Here is a 26,579-nt window from a genome sequence, read left to right on the forward strand (position 1 = left end):
CATGGAGGCATTGGGATGGCCGTGTCCTGGGAAAATAAACACATGGTTTGTATTAAATTTCTGTATTATAAAATTCGCTTTAACAATTGTGTAAAAATCCGGCTTATGTCTTTCATTATCAAGCAGTATTATTTGACTCGCCCCTTTGGGAGAAATGGGAGCGCTTAAGGTACCAGTAACATGCCACTACAATGTTTAACCAGGGTTTTATTCAAACAATGTTATTTATAATAAACATAGCATTTGTAATATAGGAAGCCAGTAAAGTGTATTTCTGGTCTTCTCATCTGAATCAAAAGAGACGTGGAAGACGCTTTACTGAACCAAAAGTTGCTTGATTACAAGCGAGTGTCCTTATACAGGACTGCAGTACCTGGAGGAGGTCAAGTAAAAAAAAATATGAGGCACTCCTAACCTGGAGAGGCCGAACCACAGTTTTACATTCCTTCGTCCTGCAAATAGGTGTGTGCTAATTCAGAAGAAAACAACCTGACCATGTAAGATGTTCGGTTTTAAGACATAACTTAAGATTTGGCTTTGAGCTAGACAGGATAGGGCTATAACTTTTGCATTCCGAAGTCCCAATTAGAGCCTCTTTTCCTACGAGAAGTGATCCCATCCACCTGCAAATATTACACTGAGGGGCCTCAAACTGAAATACCACTATATATTAAACTTGGTGGTTCGCCTTCTTCAAGTTGGATATAAATCTTCACCATAAGCAAAACAGGATATGAATTGATTTATTGTACGTGGACCCCGACTTAAACAAGTTGGAAAACTTATTCGGTTGATACCATTTAGTGGTCAAGTGTACGGAATATGTACTGAACTATGCAATCTACTAATAAAAGTTTCAATCAATTCACTAATTCACTTCAGTACGCTTTTAAAGCATTGAATAATGTGTTTTTTGAAAGACGAACAAAACTATACTCATACATATATACTTGTGATTTGAGAACGCAAATTATCAATCAATCAATCATTTATTTATATAGCCCTAAATCACAAGTGTCTCAAAGGGCTGCACAAGCCAAAACAACATCCTCAGTTCAGATCCCATTCCATCAAATTAGATGAAATCATATATAGCTACGCCCAAATGCAATGTATTTCTGGTCTTGTCACCCCCTCGAGGGCAGAAGGCCGATACGGTAGTATCAAAAGAGACGTCGGAGACGCTTTGCTAAAGAAAAAGTCGCTTTATTACAAGCGAGCGTCATTATACAGGACAGCAGTTCCTGGAAGAGTTGAAGTTAAAAAAAAATGAGGCACTCCTAACTTGGAGAAGCCAAACCATCCATCCGTTTTCTACCGGGAGGTGCTGGAGCCCATCTCAGCTGCATTCGGGCGGAAGGCGGTGTACACGCTGGACAAGTTGTTACGTCGTCGCAGGGCCAACACAGATAGACAGACAACAGGGCAACCTGACCATGTAAGGAGATGTTCACGTGTAAGTGACCGGAAAACAACCTCTGTAGGTTGTATCTTAAATGTTAGTGTGAAGATAGACATGGAGTCTCTCCTCCAGGATAGAGCTATCACGTTTGCATTCCGAAGTCTGAATGTAGTGCCTCTTCTTGTAAGAGAGTTATCCCAGTCCACATGTGAATGTCCAACAAAGGCTCCTTAAATTATGGCTCAACCATTAGTTACTTAAACCTGGTGGTTCGTTTTTTCCAAGGCAAATATAAACATTCTCCCTATGTTAAACATAATATGAGTTTATTCACTTTACCAGCATGTTTTTTTTTTGTTTTTTTTTTTATCAGAATCAAACACGTTTTACTGCTTCGAATGAAATTAACACAATTAACAAATGTGTCTGCCATTATGGAGGATTTAGAAATTGTGATTTGAGCTTAATGAAAAAGACTGAAAATAAGACAGGGATCTGAGGGCCGCAGATCCAGGGCAATAAACATGTAAAAATCAGCAAAAAAGCACCATTTAAATATGTTTTAGTGTTTAAAGAATTGAAAAATTATCAACAAAGTTTACATAAATACTGTGTAAAGCACCATTTCCATTGGCAGCAAAACAGGCCCAGAGCATAATACTACCACCACCATGCTTGACGGTAGGCTGGGTGTTCCTGGGATTAAAGGCCTCACCCTTACTCCTTCAAAACATATTGGTGGGTATTGTGGCCATAAAGCTAAATTTTAGTTACATCTGACATCACATGGACAAAGATAAGACCTTCTGGAGAAAAATTCTGTGGTCAGATAAAACAAAAATTGAGCTGTTTGGCCACAATACCCAGCAATTTGTTTGGAGGAGAAAAGGTGAGTGCACAATCACGAAGTACTTACAAGCAGACAGAGTGTGTGGACAGAAAACGGAGAATGGACGCATTTTGCCTTGAAAACTAACAATAAAGGTGAACCGCCCTCAAGAAGAAGTGCTTTAAGACAGTGTTTTTCAACCACTGTGCCGCGTCACACTAGTGTGCCGTGAGATACAGTCTGGTGTGCCGTGGGGGATTGTCTAATTTCACTTATTTGGGTAATGAAAGTTTGCAAATGATGTGTTGTTGTTGAGTGTCGGTGCTGTCTAAAGATCAGCAGAGTAACCGTGTAATACTCTTCCATATCCGTAATAGGCAGCAGGTAGCTAATTGTTTTGTAGAAGTCGGAAACAGCGGTAGGCAGCGTGCAAGTAAAAAGGTGTCTAATGCTTAAACCGAAAATAGACAAAAGGTGAGTGCTCCCAATAAAAGGCATTGAAGCTACGGAGCTAAAACTGAACTGGCTACAAAGTGAACAAAAGATTTTGAGCCAAAACCGCCTTCCATCAGTGAGAGCTTTGAATGGTTGACCAAATACTTATTTTCCACCATAATTTACAAATACATTTTTTAAAATTCCTACAATGTGAATTCCTGGATTTTTTTTTCACATTCTGTCTCTCACAGTTGAAGTGTACCTATGATGAAAATTACAGACCTCTGTCATCATTTTAAGTGGGAGAACTTGCACAATCGCTGGCTGACTAAATACTTTTTTGCCCCACAGTATAATCATCATACTGCTGTGATTATATGCATCAAGTGTTCATTCAAGGCCAAGGCAAAATATCGTAATATATATCGTATATCGCGATATGGCCTAAAAATATTGAGATATTAAAAAAAGGCCTAGTTCAAATATTGTATTTTTTCACTTTTAATACATTTTATGCAGTTTACATTTAGACAGTACCACATATGTTGTAATTGCTGATGCGTTTTAATTGATTTTTAAATGTGCCAGAAAATAACCCGTTTTGTACACTGTTGAGGTGTTTCAATGCACATTAGGGAGTACATGTGTTCCTTTATAGTGTTTGTCCAGCAATGGTCATGTGGTGACATCAGTTATGGTATTTTGAGAGGTTATCATTGAAGTCGGACATCACTAAAAGCCTATGGGTTATACTTACACCAGTAAAAAAAAATCAGCTGTATGAAAGGTTTTTTGGTGGCGACGCCCCCTTAAAAGTACGCAAAAATCATATTAAAAGTAGCCGTTTGACTGAGAATGGCACATGCTGCCCAAAGAGGACTCTTTCTCCTGCTAGGGAAAAAACAGCAGACAGGCTGGGGAAAAAAAAAATAATTGCTTGGGCATCAGGAACAAAGTGATGGAAGAAGATGGATGTACATGGCCAAAACAGGCGAGTGTTTGAAAAGATAATCGCGGCAACCATCCCGTTTTTTTCCGGGCGGTCTCTTGTGCCGCCACCCGCTTCTGCTGATGCCCGCTGGAGTCACGAAATAATTAATATATATCCACAGAAATAATAGGAATATCACGCATTAAATGCTAGGGGATGTTTTGGTATCAAAATCCCACGGTACAATATTATCATTTTATTAAGGCCACGGTACAATATTATTGTGGTATATGTATAAAAAAAAAAAAATGGTCAAAATGTCGTAGTGTATGCAATGAATGCGAGGGCATGTGTTGGTATCAAAATCCCATGGTACGATATTACCATTGTACAAACCCCGTTTCCATATGAGTTGGGGAATTGTGTTAGATGTAAATATAAACGGAATACAATGATTTGCAAATCATTCTCAACCCATATTCAATTGAATGCACTACAAAGACAAGATATTTGATGCTCAAACTCAAACTTTTTTTTTTTTTGCAAATAATTAACTTAGGATATCATGGCTGCAACACGTGCCAAAGTAGTTGGGAAAGGACATGTTCACCACTGTGTTACATCACCTTTTCTTTTAACAACACTCAATAAACGTTTGGGAACTGAGGAAACTAATTGTTGAAGCTTTGAAAGTGGAATTCTTTCCCATTCTTGTTTTATGTAGAGCTTCAGTCTCCGCTGTCGTATTTTACGCTTCATAATGCGCCACACATTTTCGATGGGAGACAAGTCTGGAGTGCAGGCGGGCCAGGAAAGTACCCGTTAGAGATGCGCGGATAGGCAATTATATCATCCGCAACCGCATCACCAAAGTAGTCATCCATCCGCAGTCCACCCGAACCAACATTTTATCAGAACCGTAACCGCCCACCACCCGCCCGTTGAAATACATCAGAGGTCAACCACCTTTACCACCCAAAGAGCTATTTAAACCCTTTTCACAGAGTAAAGAAGACAATGGGAGCTGCTAACGTTCTCGCGAATATCCAATGGCGTTCATCCTGATGACAATAATAAGGGCGTGCTGTGAAGCCATTGCCTTTGACACCTTCAACAACATGTATAAAACGAATGTCAGTCCAGCAACATGTTGTATGCAGCTTCAGCAATCACACGTACAAGATTGAAGTTGCATACTGGGTGATACAGAGTACACTGATGGTTGTGATATAAACAATTTTAACACTCTTACTAATATGCACCACGCTGTGAAGCCACACCAAACAAGAATGACAAACATTTCGGGAGAACATCCTCACAATAACAACATAAACGCAACACAACAAATACCCATAATCCTTTGCGTCCGTGACACTTCCTGAATATATTTTACACCCCCGCACCCTCAACCTTACCGACGCACGGGGGGGGGGGGCGTGTTTACTGCTAGCGGGGTGTATAAAAAAGTGACGTATGCAAGTTTGTGAGAAGGAGACAGGAAAGAGCAAGAAATGCCTGTAGTGTAATGCCCGCAGCTAAAAGCAACTGCGTGAGAACGTATACTCGAATATCACGATAGTCATTTTCTATATCGAACAGAGACAAACCTGCGATATATCGGGTATATCGATAAATCGCCCAGCCCTATTTAACATTATGAGAAGCAGTGTCCTCTACAGTGGACATGTTTTCATATCAGTCTGGAATAGGTTGTTTCTCAGAAAAGTAACCTAACAACATAACCTTACACAATGACTTTTTTTGTGCAGCCCTGCCTTCCACACGAGTGCAGCTGGAATAGGCTTGCAACGAGACATCGGAGAAGCAGTTGAAAAATAGGTGGATGGGTTGAGGTAGTAACAAGTAGCTTTTTATTTGCTTTTATGAGGTGGCGACTTGTCCAGGGTGTACCCCGCCTTCCGCCCGATTGTAGCTGAGATAGGCGCCAGCGCCCCCCGCGACCCCAAAAGGGAATAAGCGGTAGAAAATGGATGGATGGAGTCCAACAAAATAAAACACACGAATACCATCCATCCATCCATGTTCTACCACTTATTCTCTTTCGGGGTCGCGGGGGGCGCTGGCGCCTATCTCAGCTACAATCGGGCGGAAGGCGGGGTACACCCTGGACAAGTCGCCACCTCAACGCAGGGCCAACACAGATAGACAGACAACATTCACACTCACATTCACACACTAGGGCCCATTTAGTGTTGCCATAATAATACAATCCTAATTCCAAAACCAAACACGGCCCAGCAACATTCAGAATAGCAATCAGAGCAATCGAGAGGACACACAAACGCGACACAAAACAATTCAAAAGTACTCAAACAAAAATTGATAATATCAACAAGAGTATAAATGTTAATAATAATTCCAACATAGGAGTGATTAGAAATCCCTCATTTACATTATCAGCACAGCCTTTTATAAAATAAAAACATTTAAAAAATGAACAAGTGTCACAGTGGCTTACACTTGGATCACATCTCATAAACTTACTTACCACAAAGATAAAAGTTGTCATGTTTTAAGTTAATTTAATAGCTAAAACTAATTTAAATAATGGATCCATATTCCAATATATGACTCATTATCTAAACTAAATGCAGTTTTTTATACTGATATCATCTCCATAGCTTGTGTATACCAGTCAGTGTGAGTTGCACTAACAACACTTTTTAATATTACCATTTTTGTTGTGATGCCAATTAAAAGAAATACATTTTTACTTGTTGATGACACGTTGCTAAATAGATGCAGATCACCAAGAATACAAGTTTGCAGTGTCATTGGGGTGTTTATATTTAGGAATATCATTGTTTCTTTTGTTGTTTTCAATCATAACTCATTCTCCGACAGTCCCACAGTAAATGAACAAGAACACTTCATACAGAACTTGCTATCTACTGCACCAATTTTAAAGAGCTGAGAAGATGTGACATACAATCTATTCAAGATCTTAAATTGACTAAGCGTATTTCTAATGCTTCTAAGGGGCTTATTGGCATTGGCTTAGGTAGTTTTTTAGTTTACTCGTATTTCCTGCTTACGGCGTTCGACGCCCCCACCTTGCCGTTCTAGCGCTGTGCAGAGGATTCTGGCAGATTAAGTTTATTTCGAGACCCCACTATCGCTAAGACGCCAGAAAAAAACATCACACCTAATTTTTGTTTGATACCGTCACAAGTCACTTTGAAACTGACATACCCCAGTATTTACAGTACCGTTACATCCCTTTTAAACACAATGGTAAAAATTAATTGTGTCCCTCCCTTGATCTTTATCACATTGTGAAAATCAAATGTGGCCGAGCCAGAATGGGGGTGAGGGGTGTATTTGTTCATGTCTTTGACAGGCACAATAATAACTAATAACTGAAGTTCCTTGGGTTAATAATGTAAACTCACTACACCGGTATGTTTTAGCGCTTTCATGGCAAGTTTACTGACAGATATAAGTAAGAACTTTATAACACTTTATATCAAAAATGGCAACAACAGAGGATAAATGTCCCATAACAAGAATAATAGGATATATGGTTTCCTGTGGACGGGACTCTCGCTGCTGTCTCGGATCCGCTTTGAACTGAACTCTCGCGGCTGTGTTGGAGCCACTATGGATTGAACTTTCACAGTATCATGTTAGACCCGCTCGACATCCATTGCTTTCGGTCCCCTAGAGAGGGGGGGTTGCCCACATCTGAGGTCCTCTCCAAGGTTTCTCATAGTCAGCATTGTCACTGGCGTCCCACTGGATGTGAATTCTCCCTGCCCACTGGGTGTGAGTTTTCCTTGCCCTTTTGTGGGTTCTTCCGAGGATGTTGTAGTCGTAATGATTTGTGCAGTCCTTTGAGACATTTGTGATTTGGGGCTATATAAATAAACATTGATTGATTGATTGATTGATATATCGACTACGGGTCTCACAGACTACAAAGGCGGAGACGCGCAAATTTGCAGAACTCAAATAGAGATCAGCAGGTACCAGAAAGTAAAAAAAGTTGCTTTTGCATAATATACTGAAATAAAACGTCAGATAATATGTCTTACCTTATCCACACACACCATAATAATACTCGTATATTGAAGTACAGTACAATCAATCAAGCGGTGCGGCTTCATAGCTTACTAAAGTCGTACTAAAACATTTTGATACATTTTTGAGCGTCGTGTGTAATGTTCTATATTTTCAATGCAACATTTAAAATGTTGGTGGTGTTTACTTTATTGCAGTCTATATGTATCTCTTATGTGTGACTGCCATCTACTGGTCCCACTTATCGTTAAACCATGTACCAAATAAAATAGCTTCGAGGTGGGGAAGCAAAACCAAAATAATTCCGTGGATTAGTCGCACCGGGTTATAAGGCGCACTGTCCAGTTTTGAGAAAATAAAAAGGATTTTAAGTGCGCCTTATAGTCCGAAAAATACGGTATCCACAACCTTTGAAAATGTGAGTACGACAGCGTGAGACAACAACCATTTCCACATCAACATCAGTTTTGATACGTCTCAAACTTGTCGTGAAAAAGTGTGCATGCAAGGTTTTTACATGAGTCCCCAGGTCAGTGCGTGCACCAGTGCAAAACTGAGTGAGGAAACTGACAAGTGTAGCTTCAAATTACAGCCCGACGAGACTTTGGATAAAACTAAGGTCATTTGCATATATATATTTCCCATATATTCAATTTATTACAAGTAGAATTTAGGCCGACACGAGCCATAAATTTGAATGGACTGCGAATGTAGCCTAATGATTGTAATAAATAGGGTAGCGTACAATAAGCGGCAGGACACATCGTAGATCTGCGGTTGCTATGTTGCGCCTGTTTTACAGAGAAGAAGACAATAGAATAGAATAGATATGAATCGTAAAAAAAAATGGCGGTTTAAACTTTATCTAGAGACATTTGCAGCTTTTTGAGCAAGTTGCTACATGTTGAGACCATAGGGCTGGCTGTTTATATTCATCCAGAACAACAATCAGAGGCAGAGGGGTCGTCGCGCTCGCAGACAGGCAGTTTGGCGGGAAAGGCCTCACCTTTGCTCAGCCACGGGAACTTCAACGCCAGCCTACAAACCAGACACACTCGGTGGAACCCACATTGATCCACTGGAATCACAGCTTCCCTAATAGAGCCACAGAGTATATGCCTTCCACTACTACACAAAATGTAACCAACTTCCTAGTAAAAAGTCAGTTTTTGTTGTTGTTCTGATGTGTATTTCTGGTCTTGGCACCCTCTCTCGGGCAGAAGGGCGACGAGACAGTGCGTGGGAGACGCTTTGCTGGGCAAAAAGTTGCTTTATTACAAGCGAGTGTCATTATACAGAACTGCAGTACCTGGAGGAGGTCACGCCAAAAATAATGAGACAGTCTTATATTCCTTCTTCCTGCGTATGGGTGTGTATTAATTCAGAAGAACACAACCTGCCCATGTAAGGAGATGTTGATGTGAAAGTGTCAGAAAAACAACTGATTTAACTCAATAATTTAAGTGTCGCAAGGGCCGCGTGTAACAGTAAATAATGTATGAATTTGCCTCGGGATTTCATTATTAATTTTATAAATTGTTTTAAGTAGACCAGGGGTGTCCAAAGTGAGCCCCAGGGGCCATTTGCAGCCCGCAGCTAATTGTTTACCGGCACGCCACACATTCTGGAAATGTTTTTGTAAAAATAAAAAAAGACATTACAGGGTGGAATGAGGTTAAATCTAACTAGAAAAAGTTGCATTGTTGACACAAAGTTGTTGTTTATCTTTATTTTTCTTTTGCCATTGCTCAAAAAAAGTTTTAAAAAGTCTGTATTATAGTGAATTATTGACCTATTCATACCTTCATTTACTTCAAATATTTCACTTGAAGATGTATGTGGAAAATATTGCATATATCGTGTGTTTGCCATATAAATACAATGTTTTGTTTGACAAAAGAGCATAAAAACAACAAAACAATAGTTCAAACGTAAAATCGACGGATATATCTGAAGTTGATCTCATAACTTAAGTGTTGAAAGTTAAAAAAAAGAATAGAAATGTATCAATTTATGAGTGGGGGACCATTTGGATCCCAAAGAAATTTAGTGGGATTTTATTTATCTTTTCTGTTATTACTCCTAAATAATAATTAAAATGGATGGTGTCCTGCATTATTGATCTTTTTAGGGCTCCTATTACTTCAACATCAATCATTACTTTTTGTTTGTTTTGGGCGGTGGGTGAAATACTGCATATTTCAGTTTTACTATAAGAAACAAATTTGGCTTTGACAAAAAGGGAAGTTGATATAGAGATTTAATGTAAACGTTAAATAAAAAAATATATATAAAAAATAAATGATAATTTGACTTCTTTTTAACATTTTAACGACTGAGACTCTGTATGGTCCCCGGGAGCCTGTAAAGTTAAAAAAAACAAATATATAAATAAATAAAAAAATCCATATATTTGTTATGGTTTGAAAATGAAAAATATAAAAATGGCTCCCGCATGGTTTAATTTTCCGTGTGCGGCCTTCAGTGTAAAGAGTTTGGACACTCCTGAAGTAGACTGTCGATTTTAAAGTAAAAAACTTAACATGTACAAAATTGTACTGTTTAATACTGTTTTTGTAATTTTTTACAACATTTTACAGTAAGTGGAAAAACAATACCACTGTTTTGTTACAAAAAAAAGCTGGCAGCTTAGTTGCAGGAATTTGTGTGTTAAATTTACATTGGTTTTTACAACATTATATTGTGAATGGAAAACCAGTACATGTTATTTTTTTTATCCTGGCAACAAAGCTTAAAGTTGTTTTACCATAAAAACAAATGTACCGTCTTCCATGAAACAGTAAGACACTGTTAAAAACAACAGCATATTTTACAGTCAAAAACTGGTTGCTCAGTCAAAAACGCAAATTTTATTTAATTTTTTGCCAATATACAGTAATATGCTGGAAAGAACATAAAATGTATTAATATTTCTATTAATTTGATTGCGGTAAAGTTAAATATTTTTATGTAGACAAAAACATGTTTGGAAAGTATGATAATATACTGTAATATGTGTCGCAATATTGGATACTAACAAAGTTTAAAAAGGTATGCAATTTCAGCAGTACATATATTCGTTTTGTCAAACTATTAGTAATAATTGGAGAGATAACGAGTGAGTTTAAAAAAATACTAATTATGATTAGAACAGCAAATTAACTTTTGTCGGATCTTAATTGGTTTTCTTATATTTAAATCCTTGTGAAATGACATATCACCTTTTATTCGACCTGACAATTCGTATCTATCGATACAAAGCTTCTTGGTCACAGCGTGAGACGGAGAACAGCAAAGTACATGTGGAGTTCTTTATCTGTTGTACAAATGTTTTTTTAGGTGTTGCAGGAATAACAAGTTCGCTTTATTTACGCATAGATTTCATTCGCATTTGGGTTGACGAGGGTCGTGGGTCTCCTCTCAGCCCTGACTGCAGCTGGGACTGCTGCGTGACGCTACTGTAAACATGACCGTCTGAGTGCTTTTCCATAGCGGAGGGTCTTGCGGCATATTAAGTGCAGAATCTGCTTTCATGTCTACCAAGACATCGAAAAAATTCACTCGATTGCTCGTGAAGTGAATTAACTCATTATGTTCTACATATGGTGAATGTTTATATTCAACTTGGAGAAAGCAAACCACCAGGTCTAAGTAAATAATGTTTGAGCACTTAATAATATAAAGAGCCTTTGTTGGACATTCGCACGTGGACTAGAATTAGCTCTCTCATGAGAAGATGCAAAAGTGATAGCTCTATCCTGGAGGAGAGTCTCCATGTTTATCTTAAACGTCAACCTACAAGTTATGGTATACATCTGTTGTCTTCCTAGTCACCTACAAACACCTCCTTACATGGTCAGGTTGTACTTTCCTGAATGAACACACACCCAGTCCAAGAAAGAAGGAATTTAAGACTGTGGTTCAGCTCCTCCAAGGTGGAAGTGCGTTTTTTTTTTTACTCAACCTCCTCCAGGTACTGCGGTCCTGTATAATGATGCTCGCTTGTAATAAAGCCACTTTTTATTCAGCAAAGCGTCTCTGACGTGTCTTTTGATCCATCCCACTGCCGTGTTGCCCTTCTCCCGTGTCGCTTTGGAGTTGTAGATTTTAGCGATAAGTCGCAAGTTGCCAACGCTGAACTGTTGCCTTCTTCAACACGTGCTCCGTGTCTTCTTCTGTGGTGGGTTTTATTGTAAATGGGTTTTCTACCTACAAGGTACTCAAAGCGCGTTGACACTATTTCCACATTCACCCATTCACACACTGATGGCGGAACTGCCATGCAAAGCCCTAACCACAACCTATAAAGGAGCAAGGGTGAAGAGTCTTGCTCAAGGACACAATGGACGTGACAAAGTTGGTAGAAGGTGGGGATCGAACTGGGAATCCTCAGGTTGCTGGCACGGCCACTCTCCGGACCGCGCCACGTCGGCCCCAGAAGGAATATTAACACTGTGGTTTGGCTCCTCCAAGTTAGAAGTGCGTCAATTTTTTGACTTGACCTCCTCCATGTACTGCAGTCCTGTATAATGACACTTGCTAGTAATATAGCAACTTTTTGACAAGACCAGAAATACACATAAGTTACGTGTCCCTTTTGAGGAAAAAAAAATTGCTTTGGAGTTGGAAAGTTTAGTGAAAAGGTCGCCTAGTTGCCAACACTGAATTGTTGCTGTGTAGGTTTTAAAATTGTTTCGACTTGAGCATTGTGTCGACAAGAACATTTTGTGATACCATCTGGCTTTCAATACAATTGCAATGCTTTTTTAAACATGACAATGAATTAAAAAAAATCATGTCCTAAAAGCTTTCCTCCAATGCTGATATCTAACTTCGGGAACCAACATATTTACTTCATCTCTTTGTGTGTGAGGAAAACATTCAATTAATATGTAATATAGCCTGTTCAGGACCGTGTGGTGCTGGAGCTTATGTTGGTTTACTTCCGGCAAAAGGCGAAATACACGATGTCCAGTCAATCAGAACCGGGACATGTGTAAAGAGAGAAAACCATTCACATTCACACCGTTATAGTGAGGATTGAACCAATGTTGCCTGCACTAGGGAACAGAAACAGTAACTGTATTTTAAATCCCCTTTTGTGTAAACAAATGAGTCTTTTCTCAGCAATATTTTATGTAGGGGAGACAGCGCTGACATTTGCGCAATATTATTTTGTACATAAATCGCTGGGTTAGAAATAAATTATACTCGAGGAAATTCTTCAAATCATAAACATATTGGACACAATTTAGTTCCAATCAGCCACTGAGTTGATTTTGTGGCATTTGCAACAATAAAGTAATCATTGAAGCTTAGAAAAAGACAAGAAGATTAAAGTGTCCCTCGAAACACTGACAATATTGGCACTTAGTTCATAGTTCGACCTAAAAATGATATATACAGGTAATATTGCCACCAAATTAGAGAGAGTAGTCATTCTGGGAAAGTTTTATCTCCAAAATGTGGGCCTGCTGGCATCACCCGCACAAGACTGGAAGCAATTTTATATTATTTATTATATGAGTTTTGGGAGAATCCTACTGTTATTTTTGTACAGAATGCAAAACAATTATGAAATATGTCTGTTAGATGGATTGTTGCAGGAAGTAGCGATACAACTAAAGAAAGGGTCAGCTTGCATATTGTATTTCTCGTACTATAAGGCGCACTTAAAATCTTACATTTTCTCCAAAATCGACAGTGCGCCTTATAACCTACATGCGCCTTATGTACGGCATAATTCCGGTTGTGCTTACTGACCTCGAAGCAATTTTATCTGGTGTAATGATAAGTGTGACCGGTAGATGGCAGTCATACATAAGAGATACGTGTATAATGCAATATGATGGCAGTAAACAACATCACAACTTGAAATGTTCCTTAAAGAATATAGAACATTACACACGGAGCTCAAAAATCTGTCAATTTTTTTTTAGTATGACTTCGGAAAGCTATGAAGCCGCACCGTTTGATGGATTCTCGGCGTATTAAACATACGAGTATTATTATGGTGTGTGTTTAAGGACCACAAAATTGCACATATTAGCAGACTTATTACCTGGTGTATTATGCAAAAAGCTATTTTTCTTCCCTTCTTGTACCTGCTGATGTGTATTTGGGATCTGCATAAGTCCTGAAAATGTGCGTGCGTCCGCAGTTGTAGTCCATGCCAACACCCTAGTCATAAGCTTCTTCTTTTTCTCTACATTCTTATGTAGCATTTATATTCCCCTGTTGCCATTTCTAATACAAAGTAGTGTAAAGTTCTTAAATATATGTCAGTAGACTAGCTATCAAAGCGCCTTTTATTCCAGTGCGCCCTGTGGTCCGAAAAATACGGTCAATGAGAATCTGAAGAAATTATGAAGTAAACTCTCTAGTCACATATTGACTTATGAAAAATGGGTCAAACTAAGCGAGGTGTATACTTTTCAGCGATCACTTTAATGATTGTGACCTCTAAGAACAAAGGGTTTTTGTCGTAGATTGGATTAATACATTTTTAAAAAAAGTCAAGCCAAATGCCATCCTGACAATAAATAGCACCATGGAAGGGAGAAAAACATGCGGAAAAAATTATAAAAAAAAGAGCACACTGAGCGCTCAAAAGTAAAAGTCGGTAGTCTGCTAGTATTTTTTTCGGAGTCCTCTTCTACTGATGTTTTCTCAAAAATGCTTGGTGATGTGTTGAAAGAACACGAGGAAACAGACTACAATGTCTTTTGAAGAGCAGGGAAGTCCAGTAACTGGCAATTATTATTTGCTCATAATGTTAACCCAGGAGTGTCAAACTCATTTTAATAGAGGGCAGTGTCGCAGTTATGTTTGCCCTCAGAGGGCCACTTCTAACAGTGAATGATTTTATTATACAATTGCCTATGCATTTGTTTTTTATGTACAATGTAAACAAATGTTGTAGATTTTAAATTAAAAAAGATTTTTACCATAAAATTGACAGGTTTTTTTTCAGCATGTTACTGTAAATGGAAAAAAAAACAGTAACAATTTTTTTCACGATACACAACTGGCAGCTCAGTTGATAGAATTTTACTGTACAATTTACAATGTTTTTTACTGTAAATATCCATCCATCCATTTTATACTGCTTATTCCCTTTTGGGGTCATGGGTGCACTGGTGCCTAAAAACTGCATTTTTACAATAAGATTCTGGCAATGTAGCTGCAAGATTTTACCGTGAAAATGACAACTTTGGATTTTACCGTGTACTATTGTAAACAGCAAAACAGTACCACTATTTGTTTTTTTTTAACAGTAAAAAACTGGCAGCTCAATTGCCAGAATGTTATGGTCAAAAGCAGTGGTACGGCATTTTCATGTACCGTAAATTTTATTAAGTCGCTGTAAAATCTATTTAAACATTTTTGCAATTTGATGAATGACAAAGCAAGGTCGATAAAGACATGGAATGACAGAGTCTGGTGTGGATGAACTTGACTGGCCTGCACAGAGTCCTGACCTAAACACCTTTGGGATGAATTAGATGGAAGACAGAGCTAGGCCTCCTTGACCAACATCACTGTGTGACCTCACCAATGCGCTTTTTGAAGAATGGTGGAAAATTCCGATTAACACCTTCATAAATGTTTATGAATAACTTGCTTTGAAATCATAAATCAAGCAGATTATAAGTATTTATTTCTAGTTTAACAAAAACATTGTTTGAATGTATGATTATGTATTTACACAAAATAATATTTTTGTGTGAAAAATATATGATTGCGCTGAGTACATGTATTTCTTCCTGTCAAAATGGAAATATTATTGTAAACACGACAACGTTGGATTTTACTGTGTACTATTGTGAATAGCAAAACAGTACCATTCTTTTTTTACAGTAAAAAACTGGCAGCTCAGTTGCCAGCCTCTTATGGTCAAAAAACAGGGGTACTGTTTTTTTATGTACAGTACATTTTATTAAGTCGCTGTAAAATCTATTCAAAAAAAAATTACAATTTGATGAATAACAAAGCAAAGTCCATTAAGACATGGAATGACAAAGTCTGGTGTGGATGAACTTGACTGGCCTGCACAGAGTCCTGACCTGAACCCGATAGAACACCTTTGGGTTGAATTAAAATGGAGACTGCGAGAGCCAGGCCTTCTTGACCAACATCAGTGTGTGTCCTCACCAATGCGCTTTTTGACAAATGGTGGAAAATTCCAATTAACACCATCATAAAATTGTATGAATAACTTGCTTTGAAATCATAAATCAAGCAGATTAAAAGTATTTATTTCTAGTTTAACAAAAGCATTTAATGTATGATCGTGTATTTATTACATAACATCTGTGTTTGAAAAATATGTGATTGCATTGAGTAAATGTACTTTTTCCTGTCAAAATGGAAATATTACTGTAAACACGACAACTTTGGATTTTACTGTGTACTATTGTGAATAGCAAAACAGTAGCATTTTTTTTTTTACAGTAAAAAACTGGCAGCTCAGTTGCCAGCCTTTTATGTCCAAAAAACAGGGGTACCGTTTTTGCATGTACAGCACATTTTATTAAGTCGCTTTAAAATCCATTCAAAAATGTTTAAAATTTGATGAATAACAAAGCAAAGTCCATGAAGACATGGAATGACAAAGTCTGGTGTGGATGAACTTGACTGGCCTGCACAGAGTCCTGACCTGAACCCAATAGAACACCTTTGGGGTGAATTACAATGGAGACTGAGAGCCCGGCCTCCTTGACCAACATCAGTGTGTGTCCTCACCAAACTTGCTTTGAAATCATGAATCAAGCATATGAAAATATGTATTTCTATTTAAACAAAAACATTGTTTGATTGTATGGTCATTAAAAATATGTTATTGCATTGAGTCCATGTATTGTTTTCCTGTCAAAATGGAAAAAACAAATACATTTAGTAAGGAAATATAAAGTACTTTAATGACGCATATTGTCTCCAGGCTTTCGAAGGCCAAATAAAGTGATGTGTCGGGCCAGATCTGGCCTCCGGGCCTTGAGTTTGAGCCCGTGTGTTAACCATAATCAGGTTCGAAGTAATCATTAACCAGGGCGACGAAAACATGCAAATTATAGCTCTACACGCCTTTATCCACACTGTTTATGCCGTCCCACCAACAGGGGTCCGCCATATCGATTCTGGTGGTGGAAAAGCCGCATTCCACATGCAGTTATCAACCCATTACTCAAAAATTGACTGAAATAGGAAATGACTGCTTGGACTCATTTTTAGGATCAATGAACACATTAGGAGAACTTGTTAGTGAAACTTGGTCATCTGGTTGCTATTGTTCCTTTTCTTAGTCACATGCGTAGTTTTGACCTTCGGCAAGAGTATTTGGCCACCCGTTCAAATGATCAGGTGTCCTAATCACTTAGGCATGGAGACTGTTTCTACAAACATTTGTGATGAGCCGCTCTCAGGAGCTTAGTGATTTCCAGCCTGGACCTGTCATAGGATGCCACCTGTGCAACAAATCCAGTTGTTAAATGTCCTCGCTGCTAAATATTCCAAAGTCAACTGTCGGTTTTATTATAACAAAATGGAAGAATTTGGGAACAACAGCAAGTCAGCCGCCACGTGGTAGGCCACATAAACTGACAGAGAGGGGTAGGCGGATTCTGAAGCTCATGGTGCAAAGAGGTCGCCGACTTTCTGCACAATCAATTGCAACAGAGCTCCAAACTTCATGTGACTTTCCAATTAGCCCACGTACAGTACGCAGAGAGCTTCATGGAATGGGTTTCCATGGCCGAGCAGTAGGGCTGGGCGTATCGATACTTGGTGAGTATCGGTATCGTGTCGATACTGGTGTGATGGTATCGATACTTCACCAAATTAAGCGAATCACTCCGATTTAAAAAAAAAATGTGAGCGCAGCGCTCCTCACCACTCCACCCTCCTCCCTCGTGATGGGTCGCGAACGAGATTTAAAAACACTTTAAAAATTCATCTTCAACCCAAAATAAAATAAATACAATTAACATGACGCTTGGTGCGTTCGCGCACACACATCAGTATAATTCGCTCCGAGGTTCACTCGGACACGCACACGCACGCACGCACGCACGCACGCACGCACGCACGCACGCACGCACGCACGCACGCACGCACGCACGCACGCACGCACGCACGCACGCACGCACGCACGCACGCACGCACGCACGCACGCACGCACGCACGCACGCACGCACGCACGCACGCACGCACGCACACACACACACACACACGCGTGTGTTTCCAGTGCAACTTAATGTCTTGGTTGTAAACTGTAAAGTATTTTATTGCACTAAGATAACGATAAGGATTTTGTTTTGTTTTTTGTTTTGTGTTCATTTTTCCAACTGTTTAATAACTAGTGTTTTCTTGTTTACTTAAGTTCTTGTGTGTTGTGAGGCGACTAGCCAAGTTCAGTATTTGTTTTCACCTTATTTGCATTACTTTATTGTAATTGATATTACTTTTTTATTTGAATTTCTCAGTTCTTTTGTTTTGTGTTCATGTTTACAACTTTGTTCAATAACTAGAGTTTAGTTATTTACCTTAAGTGTTTGTGTGTTTTGAGGCGACAAGCCAGGTTCAGTAGTTTGCACCTTATTTGCATTACTTTTTTGCTATTGATATTACTTTTGTAATAAATATTGTATTTTTTGACTTAAATCGTTGTCCTGTGTTGTATTGTTATCCTAATCAATTAATAAAGGCAAAAGTACAAATTTGTTTTTCAAAAGTATCGATACCCTGAAGTCCCCCACATCCCCATCAGACGACGACACTTCCGGTATCGGTATTGGTATCGGCGATACTGGCCGGTATCGGATCGGATCAGTATCGATACCCAAATTTGCAACATCGCCCATCCCTACCGAGCAGCTGCATCTAAGACTAACATCAAGTCCAATGCAAAGCGTCGGTTGCAGTGGTGCACTGGACTCTAGAGCAGTGGAGACACCTTCTCTGGAGCGATGACTCACGCTTTTCCATCTGGCAATCTGATAGACGACTATGGGTTTGGAGGTTGCCAGGAGAACGCTACATTTCGAACTGCATTGTGCAGAGTGTGAAATTTGCTGGAGGAGGAATTATTGTGTGCGTTTTTTTTTTGTTTTTTTTTTTCAGAATTTTGGCTTGGCCTTTTATTTCCAGTGAAAGGAACTTTGGATGCTCTAAGACAGTGGTTCTCAAATGGGGGTACGCGTACCCCTGGGGGTACTTTAAGGTATGCCAAGGGGTAGGTGAGATTTTTTAAAAATATTCCTAAAAAAGCAACAATTCAAAAATCCTGTATGAATATATTTATTTAATAATACTTCAACAAAATATGAATGTAAGTTCATAAACTGCGAAAAGAAATGCAACAATGCAATATTCAGTGTTGACAGCTAGATTTTTTTGTGGACATGTTCCATAAATATTGATGTTAAAGATTTCTTTTTTTTGTGAAGAAATGTTTAGAAGTAAGTTGATGAATCCAGATGGATCTCTATTACAATCCCCAAAGAGGGCACTTTAAGTTGATGATTACTTCTATGTGTGGAAATCTTTATTTATAATTGAATAACTTGTTTATTTTTCAACAAGTTTTTAGTTATTTTTATATTTTTTTCCCCAAATAGTTCAAGAAAGACCACTACAAAGGAGCAATATTTTGCTCTGTTATACAATTTAATGAATCCGAAACTGATGACATTGTGCTGTATTTTACTTCTTTATCTCTTTTTTTTAACCAAAAATACTTTGCTCTGACTAGGGGGTACTTGAATTAAAATAATGTTCACAGGGGGTACATCACAAAAAAATGGTTGAGAACCACTGCTCTAAGATACCAAAACATTTTGGACAATTCCACGCTCCCAACCTTGTGGGAACGGTTTGGAACGGGCTCCTTCCTCTTCCAACATGACTGTGCACCAGTGCACAAAGCAGGGTCCATAAAGACTCGGATGACAGAGTTTGGTGTAAATGAACTTGACTGGCCTGCACAGAGTCCTGACCGGAACCCAATAGAACACATTTGGGATAAATTAAACCAGGTCATCAGTGTGTGTCCTCACCAAAGCGATTCTGGAAGAATGGTGGAAAATTCCTATAAACACACTCCACAACCTTGTGGACAACAGTCCCAGAAAAGTTGAAGCTATAATTGCTGAACCCTACGGGTTAGGAATGGGATGGCACTTCAAGTTCATATGTGAGTCAAAGCAGGTGGACAAATACTTTTGGCAATATAGCGCACACCAGCATCCTTTGTGCAGAAATATGGACTTTTGAGAACCCCAATGGAGGAGTTGATTACAATGTCACCAGCAAATGGTTCTCCATCAGCACTTAGCCATGAAATAGAAGGCACAGGGCGGCAGGGGTCAGCCACCTAAGGCCAACATAAAAGCCAGCACTTGCTCGTGGGATCGCTGCCGTTTGTTTGATGCAACACGAAACCGCTTTTCGCTTCACAAATTCGACAATGCAATGTGAAAGGCAACGCTGCACCGTGGGAATGTTTCTGACACTTACTTTCCTGAGGCGAAGCATCGCGGCTCAACTGATGATCCTTCAGAGATGTGACGTGTCAGGAAGCCCAACCTCCGTCTCCGGATCGCATTCGCCCATCGTCAACTGCACCGGGGATAAAAGCTAATCTCATTACTCGAAACAAAACACAGACATGCTGTTCATTTAAATTCATGTACGACGTGCGCGCCGTAACATGACAGACACCGGCAGGGGAGCGAGTGGGCATGTTAAGAGTTATGTTTAATGAACACAGGGGTTTGGATTAGACTTTTTGCCTGAACTCAAATCTGAAAACATAAACTTGCTGTGACAAGGCTCAGTTTATGCAGAAGACTGCATTCAAGATATTAAAATGTGTGTCACTGACTGACGTATAAGGTCATATATCAGTCTGGGAGTTCTAGTTCTCAAAATCTTCTCTTTATATGTATAGTATTTTTCTGACTAAAAGCAGCTACTTTTTTCCCAACGCTTTGAACCTTGCGGCTGATAAAACGGTGCAGCTAATTTATTTATTTTTCTTTGCTGACAGCCATCCATCCTTTCATTTTCTACCACTTTGTTCCTTTCAGGGTCACGGAAGGTGCTGGAGCCTATCTCAACTACATTCGGGCAGAAGGCGGGTTCCACCCTGGACAAGTCGCCACCTCATCGCAGGGCCAACACAGATAGACAACATTCACACACTAGGGCCATTTTTTTAAGTGTTGCCAATCAACCTATGTTTAATGAAAAAAGGGGTTTGGATTAGACTTTTTGCCGGAGCTCAAATCTGAAAACATAAACTTGCTGTGACAAGGCTCAGTTTATGCAGAAAACTGCCTACCAAAAAGGAGACTGCATTCAAGGTATTAAAATGTGTGTCACTGACTGACGTATTAGGACATATATCAGTCTGGGAGTTCTATAGTTCTCAAAATCTTCTGTTTATATGTATCGTATTTTTCTGACTAAAAGCAGCTACTTTTTTCCAACGCTGTGTACCTTGCGGCTGATAAAACGGTGCAGCTAATTTATGGATTTTTCTTCGCTGACAGCCATCCATCCGTCCATTTTCTACCGCTTTGTCCCTTTCAGGGTCAACGAACGTGCTGGAGCCTATCTCAACTGCATTCGGGCGGAAGGCGGGTTGCACCCTGGACAAGTCGCCATCTCATCGCAGGGCCAACACAGATAGACAACATTCACACACTAGGGCCATTTTTTAGTGTTGCCAATCAACCTATTCTCAGGTGCATGTCTCCGGAGGTGAGAGGAAGCCAGAGTATAGTCACGGGGAAAACATGCAAACTCTACACAGAAAGATCCATAAGGTTTTGAATTTAACAGACAGTTTTCACGTTAAACCGACAGAGACACTGAAAAGGTGTTATTGCTCGTGCTATGCGCCACCTTTTGGACGACTTTGCTCACTGTAGGTGCTCCAGGTTGAAAGTGTACTTCCTGTTTCGTGCCTTGAACTGGAAGTATATCCAATATTTAGAGATGTCCAATAATGGCTTTTTATAATTACCAATTCCGATATCAACCGATACCGATATATACAGACGTGGAATTAACACATTATTATACCTAATTTTGTTGTGATGGCCCGCTGGATGCATTAAACAATGTAACAAGGTTTTCCAAAATAAAACAACTCAAGTTATGGAAAAAACTGCCAACATGGCACTGCCATATTTATTATTGAAGTCACAAAGTGCATCATTTTTAAAACACGCCTCAAAATAGGTTGAGGTTGGGGGTTTGGGGGTAGCCGGGGTTCCTGGAAGAGTTAGTGCTGCAAGGGATCCTGGTTATTTGTTCTGTTGTGTTTATGTTCTCCCGAAATGCGTTTGTCATTCTTGTTCGGTGTGGGTTCAGAGTGTGGCGGATATTTGTAACAGTGTTAAAGTTGTTTATACGGCCACCCTCAGTGTGACCAGTATGGCTTCTCCCTACATCCGTGTACACAGCGGCGTTCAGAAAAGTCATCAATTTTACTTTTAGAAACCGATAATGATAATTTCCGATATTATATTTTAAAAGTATTTATCGTCCGATATCGGAAATCTCTAACAATATTGTCTCCTAAATGTCTGTAGCATTTCTGCTTGAAAACATTTTTTAATTCATCACCCTGAGCAACGTTTGTAAGTTTTACAATATAACTAAAACAATTCATACTTAAACGGTCCCATGTGTAATGTCTGTGGGAGAATTTCATAACATAATTGTACGTGCTATCATAATATAATCAAACTAGCGTCATTAGCTCTAGTAAATATGCAAACACATTTACAAGTGTCTTTTATTTTTAGTATTAACTTACACGTGAAGTTATTGAGTGTGTTTAGCCGACTGGAGAGCTAGCTTCTGCAGCTAGTGGATCCATGACAATGACTTCTGTTTTGTTTGATAAGCAGTTTTACTGCCATGTTACAGACACCGTTTAGAAACAATTGAGGTATGTTAATAAACATTTGAAATTATTTCATACCAGTATATATTTGTGGCTTGTGGTCCGTTGTGGTTACTATATGTAAAAATATTTATTTCTTCTAAAATTTGGTGGGTGCAACTAAAATACCGGTGCGCTTTATTGCTTGGAAGGTATGGCAAATGTCATTAATATATCTATATCTAGGGCAGCATGGTGGAACAGGGGTGAGTGCATGTGCCTCACCATACGAAGGTCCTGAGTAGAGTTCAATCCCCGGCTCGGGATCTTTCTGTGTGGAGTTTGCATGTTCTCCCCGTGACTGCGTGGGTTCGCTCCGGGGACTCCGGCTTCCTCCCACTTCCAAAGGCATGCACCTGGGGATAGGTTAATAGATTGGCTACACTAAATTGGCCCGAGTGTGTGAATGGGAGTGTGAATGTTGTCTGTGTTGGCCCTGTGATGAAGTGGCGACTTGTCCAGGGTCCCGGAATGCAGCTGAGATAGGCGCTAGCACCCCCGGTGGAAAATGGCGAAGAAAAATCCATAAATTAGCTGCACCGTTTAATCAGCCGCAAGGTTTAAAGCGTTGGAAAAGTCAGAATAATATGATACATTCAAATATGGATGAATGGTCCCTAGTGTGTGAATGTGAGTGTGAATGTTGTCTGTGTTGGCCCTGTGATGAGGTGGCGACTTGTCCAGGGTCCCGGAATGCAGCTGAGATAGGCGCTAGCACCCCCGGTGGAAAATGGCGAAGAAAAATCCATACATTAGCGGCACCGTTTTATCAGCCGCAAGGTTCAAAGCGTTGGAAAAGTCAGAATAATATGATACATTCAAATATGGATGAATGGTCCCTAGTGTGTGAATGTGAGTGTGAATGTTGTCTGTGTTGGCCCTGTGATGAGGTGGCGACTTGTCCAGGGTCCCGGAATGCAGCTGAGATAGGCGCTAGCACCCCCGGTGGAAAATGGCGAAGAAAAATCCATAAATTAGCTGCACCGTTTAATCAGCCGCAAGGTTTAAAGCGTTGGAAAAGTCAGAATAATATGATACATTCAAATATGGATGAATGGTCCCTGGTGTGTGAATGTGAGTGTGAATGTTGTCTGTGTTGGCCCTGTGATGAGGTGGCGACTTGTCCAGGGTGTACCCCGCCTTCCGCCCCATTGTAGCTGAGATAGGCGCCAGCGCCCCCCGCCACCCCAAAAGGGAATAAGCTGTAGAAAATGGATGGATGGATCTTATGATATTTGTGTATAGTTACTAAATCTTGAAAACATTGTTTTCAAGTGACAGTTTGCAACCTTTTAACAGCTACTTTAAGGGTGCTAACTTTCCAAGTTGCTCTAAAAGAGACAAGTGGCACAAAACGAATTCCTGTCAAATTAAAAAAAGATGAAGAGAACATATGACGACTAAAGTGCTACTTTTAAGAACTCAGGTAAACAAGTATTTAATGTCCAAGTTCACAAAAACAGAAATAGACTGCAGCGGGGAATCACACAGAAAATCACAAGACTATGTTAGGGGGGTGAAAAATAGCTTAAAGCAGAGCTCACAAAGTTAAATACAAAACAAGAATCTCGAAAAAAATACTACTAACCGTGTTTGTAACTCCGACAATGATCCAACAACGCTGCGAAACCAGCTTCAATAGTCCTCGGGTGGTCATTAGCGGCAGGTGGAAGCCATCATCTCTAATCACCTGCACCGGAAGTGGAAAACTAGCAAGCGGGGGTGAAGTTGATATGAGCTAACACCGACAAAACAGGAAGTGAGAACAAAATAAGAGCCCAGAACAGGAAGTTAACCCAAAACACTGGGTAAAACACCTACAAAACAAAACAAAACAAAACAAATTTCTTCCCCCCTACAAATACCTTCCCCCTCATTTACTTCCAGGGTCATGATTAATACAGACGTTTTGTTAACGCTATTTTATAAAAATATAACGCTTTATTTTTTTCGAGATTCTTGTTTTGTGAATTCTCCCTGCCCACTGGGTGTGAGTTTTCCTTACCCTTTTGTGGGTTCTTCCGAGGATGTTGTAGTCGTAATGATTTGTGCAGTCCTTTGAGACATTTGTGATTTGGGGCTATATAAATAAACATTGATTGATTGATTGATTTATTATGGACGGCGTGGCGCAGTGGGAAAGTGGCCGTGCGCAACCCGAGGGTTCCTGGTTCAAATCCCACCTAGTACCAACCTCGTCACGTCCGTTGTGTCCTGAGCAAGACACTTCACCCTTGCTCCTGATGGGTGCTGGTTGGCGCCTTGCATGGCAGCTTCCTCCATCGGTGTGTGAATGTGTGTGTGAATGTGGAAGTAGTGTCAAAGCGCTTTGAGTACCTTGAAGGTAGAAAAGCGCTATACAAGTACAACCCATTCATCAACCCATTTATATCATAAAAATACAGACGTTTTGTTAACGCTATGTTATAAAAAATAAAAATAAAAAACAATTTACAAACACAAGCTATGGTATGACGTATTGACTTTCAGGGTCACGTTTCCTCTTATGTCAGGGGTAGGGAACCTATGGCTCTAGAGCCAGATGTGAATGATATTTTGAAGTGAATGATATTTATATAGCGCTTTTCTCTAGTGACTCAAAGCGCTTTACATAGTGAAACCCAATATCTAAGTTACATTTAAACCAGTGTGGGTGGCACTGGGAGCAGGTGGGTAAAGTGTCTTGCCCAAGGACACAACGGCAGTGACTAGAATGGCGGAAGCGGGAATCGAACCTGCAACCCCCAAGTTGCTGGCACGGCCACTCTACCAACCGAGCTATACCGCTCGTTGTTAAATAGTACCTGAAAGTCGGAGGGGTGTGGCCACGGGTGTGTTGATGCCATGGTCTCTGAGGGAAGTCACGGCAGCTGCGGGAGGACGCTGGCTCCGCTGAATTTTAAGAGCCGACTTATTACCACATTTTTCTCACCGGAAACTGCCGGCAGATCCATAGTAAAGCTTCACCTCTGGGAATTTTAAACAAGGAAACACCGTGTGTTTGTGTGGCTAAAGCCTTAGCTTCCCACCTCCATCTTTCTTCTTTGACGTCTCCATTATTATTTGAACACATTGCAAAAGATTCAGCAACACAGATGTCCAGAATACTGTTTACTTGTGCGATTAAAGCAGACGACTTATAGCTTGGATCGCGCTGGAAAATAATGTATTTTCGTTTTCAACACGACACTTAGCGGGAAATTTAAAAATTGCAATTTAGTAAACTAAAAAGGCCGTATTGGCATGTGTTGCAATGTTAATATTTCATCATTGATATATAAACTATCAGACTGCGTGGTCGCTAGTAGTGGCTTTCAGTAATGGAGTTGGAGAGGCACGATCTCGTGCAATACCTTGCCTTTGTGTGACGCAAAACGGCTGTCCTACTCAAAACAAGAGCAATTTATCTCCCTGAGTTACCCTCCCTCTGGCACCATGTGACACTTCAGTGCTCCAGACAAGCAGGGAAACAACAGCTTACCGTCCTTTTCGCTCCACCACCGGCGTTGGAGCGAGACCGTTGCACCGGTCAGCATCTTTCTCACCGCTCTTGTACGTTTCGGTTTAGTTTCCTTATTCGACTTTGACGATGCGCGAGTTTCCCGTCAGCCTCGAGATGAAACTACGATCGTCTTGTTGCAGGAAACTGTGCATTAAATACCCATGAACATTTGATATGTGGAAAACGACAGTGCAGTTCGTGCACTTTAAGTGATGCAAAAGTTCAACAAAAGAAGAAAATGTCATTTTAAAATCAAATCGAACTATATGTACAGTATTTTCCGGACTAGAAGGCACACTTAAAATCTTTTTTTTTCTTCAAACTCGACAGTGCACCTTGTGAATTATATTTATATAGCGCTTTTCTCTAGTGACTCAAAGCGCTTTACGTAGTGAAACCCAATATCTAAGTTTCATTTAAACCAGTGTGGGTGGCAGTGGGAGGAGGTGGGTAAAGTGTCTTGCCCAAGGAAACAACGGCAGT

The 26,579-nt window shown here is 39.8% G+C and overlaps 1 protein-coding gene across 1 annotated transcript in view; it reads right to left on the reverse strand.

Moving 5' to 3' along the window:
• The window catches only part of LOC133535176 (contactin-4-like), a 645,232-nt gene extending 622,281 nt beyond the window's left edge, over positions 1 to 22,951 (reverse strand). Inside the window, exons 1-3 of the mRNA XM_061874742.1 lie at positions 22,820 to 22,951; positions 20,155 to 20,256; positions 1 to 26 (exon numbers count right to left, since the gene is read on the reverse strand). The exon at positions 1 to 26 is cut by the window's left edge and continues 105 nt beyond it. The gene's annotated coding sequence lies outside the window, so the exon portion shown is untranslated. The remainder of the gene's footprint in view (positions 27 to 20,154; positions 20,257 to 22,819) is intronic.
• Positions 22,952 to 26,579: the final 3,628 nt, after the last annotated feature.

This window comes from Nerophis ophidion, linkage group LG16, assembly GCF_033978795.1.
Source record: "Nerophis ophidion isolate RoL-2023_Sa linkage group LG16, RoL_Noph_v1.0, whole genome shotgun sequence".
NCBI classification, from domain to species: domain Eukaryota; kingdom Metazoa; phylum Chordata; class Actinopteri; order Syngnathiformes; family Syngnathidae; genus Nerophis; species Nerophis ophidion.